Here is a 6,289-nt window from a genome sequence, read left to right as displayed (position 1 = left end):
TTCTGATGTTCCAATCCAAAACTTGAAACTTGAAACTATCATTTCTTCGGTTGTCAATTGCAGTGGAATATACAAGATATTTATTCAAAGGTACAGTGTATGCATGTTTAATTTTGACAAAATAAAAAAACAAAAAACAAATACTCATCATATTTTATAAAGACTTTTATATATATATATACCTTACTTTTATAAAGAAATTTAGAGAGTTTCATCAATTTAAAACACAAAAGCTGTAACAATAAACATTTTAAATGTAGATGATACTAAGTAATTGCAGAGTGTACTTGTTAGTTATTGAAGATACTAGTTAATGAGGACATAAACGAGAACTGTACTTGAAAAAAGTACATTTTATTAAATTAGCATCAAAACCTATGCAATACCAATTTTACAGAAAAAGCCTTAATATGACATTCATTAAATTACGTCTATTTGGTCTTTACATTCTGAAAGACATACCAGATACAATACTAACGCAAACCTGTCGCTGAGTTTTAATAACTAAGTTTTTAATATTTAATTTCTATTTTTTTTACTAAACTATTGTAGCCGCTGTATATTACTGTCATTTGAAGGACAAAACCCTATGAATAATATATGTATTGGAAAAGCAATATTAGGTAAAGGGCATAATAAATGCAAATTTAATTTATTATTTATTAATTGATGTCAAGATTATATAGGTGTAGAGACTGCGTTACTTATACGAAAACAACTGGACACTTCTTTGAAGAAAATGTGTGTTGTTTTCTGGAAAAACAAAACAGTTGTGCTTTATCTTCATTTAAAACAAATATTTTGAATATTCCTCTGAAACATGGTTTTCATAGACGTTGTCGGATGAAACACAAGTGTAAGGGCCCAGTTAAACCAGCGAGCTTAGTGCGTTGCTATAACAAGCAAAGTATTGTTAGGACCATAAATTATGTATAAACCAATATAATGCTCTCGGTTCCTGCAATTCTAAAAGTATTTGAGTAATACCAGCGCAATATAGAATTCGTTTAACATGATGTAGTGCAGAGACTAACACCCTTTAATGTAAAACAACTAGTAATCAAATATTATATATAATAAACACAAATGCGTTTTTTGATACTTACCATGTGTCTTGGTAAAAGTATGATACCATTTTACATGCCATTATTACTGGATAATTTAATACAGAGATAAGAGATAAAACATGTAATTTAGTTTTTAGATATATATTTATATTATATTTATATATTATCTTTCCCTTCCTACAAATCCCTTCCAAACCATCTTTATATAGTCGGATTCATCGGATACATCGATCTTGGATACGACACTGCACTTTAAAATGGAAAGGCAAAATGTTGCTCATGAAATTTGTGCAACGCTTGCATTGTAGCAGGCTGTACCATGCTATATTAAGGTTAATTATACTTGAGCACTCAACATTTCTGCTAATGAACCGAAACTGAAAACAAAACACTCGTTGATGGGAAAGTGTGCACTTGAAGTTAGTTATTTCCTCGCCACAAGACGTTAATATACCAGATGTTAAATAACATCGCGTCCAGTTTCATAAGATCAGAGTGTAATAAAATATTTCATATAAACACTTTTTATAAGTCGGTATATAGAACAATTATACATTATTATTTTCGAATAATATTGCAAACACTTTAAATGCTTTCTTCGCAATTAAACCCATTTATGCCTAGCGTCTAGAAGAAAGGCCTTGGCAAACAGCGTAGACCCAGATGAGACGCCGTATGATGCGGCGTCTCATCTGGGTCTGCGCTGTTTGCTTAAAGGAATTTCTGTAAGAAATATTTTAAATATAGAAATAAATATACTAGACATACCTAATTTGGGAAATAAATTGATCCAATTTAGAAGGATGGGAGAGTTCACCAGGCATAAATGGGTTAGAACGCTATTTAAGTTAGACTGATCAGCGAAGAAAGAGTATATCACTTGTTTCAGCAAGTTAATTGTTTCAGTAACTGCCTCTGCAACTCAATGAAGTTATAATATATATATATATATATATATATATATATATATATATATATATATATATATATATATATATATATATATATATATATATATATATATATATATATATATATATATATATTTATTTATTTATTTATTTTAAAATTTTAAAGTACGACATTATTGGTCTGTAAAATAGAATACATATCATAACGATGTTTCGATGAATAGTAAATATTGCCTATTTGAAGTTTAATCACTTTCCTACCCATACCATATCCATATTATATTACATAATATTATTGCACGATGTCCACAAACATTAATGTAAATACATATAAATCTTACAGAGAAAATTAAGATCAATAAAAGATACATTATTCGTGTATCAATAAGAAATTGTGTATTTCTGTAACATTGTTGACTACACAAAATCTATATCCCACTTCATTAAAGGTATTTTCGACATTAATATCCCAAATCGCTTTGAAAAAAATATCTCTATATATGTTGCTGTACATTATGCGACTATGATAAAAAAAAATAAAGATGCTCAGAAACTCAGTTTGCAATAGGAAAAACTAAACAGTTTAGAGTCGGCTTAAAAAATAAGGGTCGGACTGGTTTGTTAAAACTAACACCTTTTTAAAAGCCTAATACACATTATGCATTTGATGCCAAGTAGTGCAGATCGAGCGCATACATTGCGAGGACCGTCCTCTTAGATTGTTATATATAATGTTAGCTTGAGTAGATATACTTTATTATCATTATCGCAAAATCGTATACCAAAAAGACGAAGCTGAATAGGGGGCCACTGGAGCACGATTGGACCGGTGCATTATTGCCATCAGATGAACATGAAATTTCCACATAAACACATATTCTTTTGAATAACGTGTGATATAAATTACAATTGCTACAAATTTTATTTAGAGATGATCATAGGTAAAAGTAGTTTTACGTAGTGTTTTTAGTGCTCATTGAAATAGGTTCGTATGTTTTTGTAATGAATGTTTAATTCACTGGGTACAGTATATCTTTTATTTATCAAATTGTATATTTGATATACATGTATGTAAAATATTGGGATATCTAAAGATATTCGTTTCATATATTCACTCATGTACATTGAACGTTTACTTTTGCATATAGTAAATTATGAACAAACCGTGTACCAGACTTACTAATTTATCTGTGTTCGTTATATTCTTCTGTTTAAATGGAGGCGTTATACTGCAAAAAAAAATGCTATTTCATTGCATAATACATGGCGAGCGTCAATGGTAACTAACATTCTAAAGTTGCATATTTTATCATAAGTTATCAAACGTATTTGAACGAAAACAATCAAGAAATGATATACCCGGTGGTACTTTTCATAATACTGCTACGGAGATGTATTGTACATCTATAAACGTATTCAACGTATATTTTAAACTGTGGTTTTAGTTTATGCAATGTAATGAAAACACGGCATATCACATAATTATATCAGTTTGATTATTGGAAGATGGGTTCTATATAAATAAAAGTAATGAATCTTAAAAAAAGAAATGCCAACTGTTCTTGCCAATTAAATTTAAAGTAAATGTACATGTGTATCAATGTTTGTGACGTATCTGATGCAGAACACTTAACGTACATCTGTCGGGCTGCTTTAATCATATATTCTTTGACAAGACAAATATCAGTTGTGGTGTATCAAATATAAAAATGATGTATCTCGAATCAAATAGTCTCACAATCTATAGAGATATAGAGAATAATAAGTGAGTGTTGATTATAGATCAGGTTTATCATGCGGGGCTTAGAAAACAAAAAGCACGAGCATTGGTGAGTGCTTTTTCGTTTTCGTGCCGAGCATGATAAACCTGATCTATTATACACACTAATCTATTATTCTATTTATTCGACTTTGTATTCAGTAAACCTTTTTATTTAAACAAAATAAGTTTAACTGGATAATTTCGCTGGATTTATGACGTCAATTCGTGCAGTGGTTAATTGCAGAAATTTAATCAACGTGGCTTTAATCAACAGTATTCGCTGTTAAAGTGGGATGAAAGAGCTTACGGGACAAAAACAAAACAATAAGCCACAGAACCATACAAGTGCGCATGAAACAAATATCAGCATAAATGTGTTAAAGGTCAGCGAGCGTTTTATCACTAAAGACAGTAATTCGTATTGCGCATTAAGTGTATGTGTCAAAACAGATGCATTCAATGCCCTTTTAAACCAGAGCATATTGGCCCAAACAGTGTTATCATGCAAGCTATATTATAAGTATATGTATATTGCGAATTTGCGAGAAGGTTCCATACAGCACAAAGCAAAGGTCCACAAATGGATGGCATGCACATGCTTTATTTGCACTCGGTAATGTAGTAAGGGTATTATTTGTTTGTTTGTTGTAGATTATTTATTTATATCCATAAAGATTTTGATATCCGCTTAAAACAAAGATAACTCGATAAAGCAATTACTTAAAATATTAGTTAGCATATCAGTAATTCGTAGAAAAGTGTGTCGCTATTTATCGGTCAATAAAACATCGATTTCGGGTCGTAAAGAGCAGTTTTTTACTTCTAGTTCAATTTTTTGTATTTTTTATCAAAATTGTTGTTTATTTTTCAAGTCGAAATATTATGTTTCATTTCAGATTTATATGAACGACAGCATACGTTAATGTATTTGCAACTATAATAACCGTGATACATTTTGTTATATACAATTGTTTCTTTATCTGTACAATCATAACATTGTTTATTTATTGTTTTGTTTTGCTGTTTTGGGGGTTAATAATATTTATGTATTGTTTTCTGTTTCTGAAGCTGCCGCTGCGTAATACATGTATGGATTTGTTCACTCCAATAACTGTTCTATGCCTGGCACCGGTATGGATTTGTGCACCCCTATAATTGTCATATGCGTGGAACCGGTATGGGTGTGTGCACTCTTATAACTGTCCTATGCGTGGAACCGGTATATGTTTGTGCACTCTAATAACTGTCCTATGCGTAGAACCGGTATGGGTTTGTTCATTCCAATAACTGTCCTATGCTTGGAACCGGTATGGGTTTGTGCACTGCAATAACGGTCCTATGCGTGGAACCGGTATGGGTTTGTTTACTCCAATAACTGTCCTATACGTGGAACCTGTATGGGTTTATGCACTCCAATAACTGTCCTATGCGTGGAACTGGTATGGGTTTGTGCACTCCAATAACTGTCCTATGCGTGGAACTGGTATGGGTTTATGCACTCCAGTAACTGTCCTATGCTTGGAACTGGTATGGGTTTGTGCACTCCATAGCTGTCCTATGCGTGGGACCGGTATTGGTTTGCACACTCCAATAACTGTCCTATGCGTGGAACCGGTATGGGTTTGTGCACTCCAACAACTGCCCTATGCATGGAACCTGTATGGGTGTGTGCACTTCAATAAAGTCTTATGCATGGTATCGGTATGGGTTTGTTCACTCCTATAATTGTCCTATTCGTGGAAACGGTATGGGTTTGTGCACTCCAATTACTTTCCTACGCGTGGAACCGGTATGGGTTTGTACCCTCCATTTACTGCCCTATGCGTGGAATCGGTATGGGTTTGTGCACTCCAACAACTGCCCTATGCATGGAACCTGTATGGGTTTGTGCACTACAATAACTGTCTTATGCATGGTATCGGTATGTGTTTGAGCACTCCAATAACTTTCCTATGCGTGGAACCGGTATGAGTTTGAGCACTCCAATTACTGTCATATGCGTGTAACCGGTACGGGTGTGTGCACTCCTATAACTGTCTTATGCATGGTACCGGTATGGGTTTTGTGCACTCCAATAACTGTCTAATGCGTTGTTCCGGTATGGGTTTGTGCAATCCAATAACTGTGTTATGCGTTGTTCCGGTATGGGGTTGTGCACTCCAATAACTAACCTACGCGTGGAACCGGTATGTGTCTGTGCACTCCAATAACAGTCTTATGCGTGGTATCAGTATGGGTTTGAGCACTCCTATAACAGTCTTATGCGTGGTACCGGTATGGGTTTGTGCCCTCGAATAAATTTCCTATGCGTGGAACTGGTATTGGTTAGTGCACTCCATTAGCTGTCCTATGCGTGAACCGGTATGGGTTTGTGCACTCTATAACTTTCTTATGCGTGGTACCAGTATGGGTTTGGTCACTCCTATAGCAGTCTTATGCGCGGTATCGGTTTAGGTTTGTGTACTCCTATAATTGTCTTTTACGTGGTACCGGTGTTTGTTTTTGCACTCCTATATCAGTCTTATGCGTGGTATCGATATGGGTTTATG

Source organism: Dreissena polymorpha, chromosome 11, assembly GCF_020536995.1.
Source record: "Dreissena polymorpha isolate Duluth1 chromosome 11, UMN_Dpol_1.0, whole genome shotgun sequence".
In the NCBI taxonomy this organism is placed as follows: domain Eukaryota; kingdom Metazoa; phylum Mollusca; class Bivalvia; order Myida; family Dreissenidae; genus Dreissena; species Dreissena polymorpha.
Note: the sequence above shows the minus strand (reverse complement) of the source record.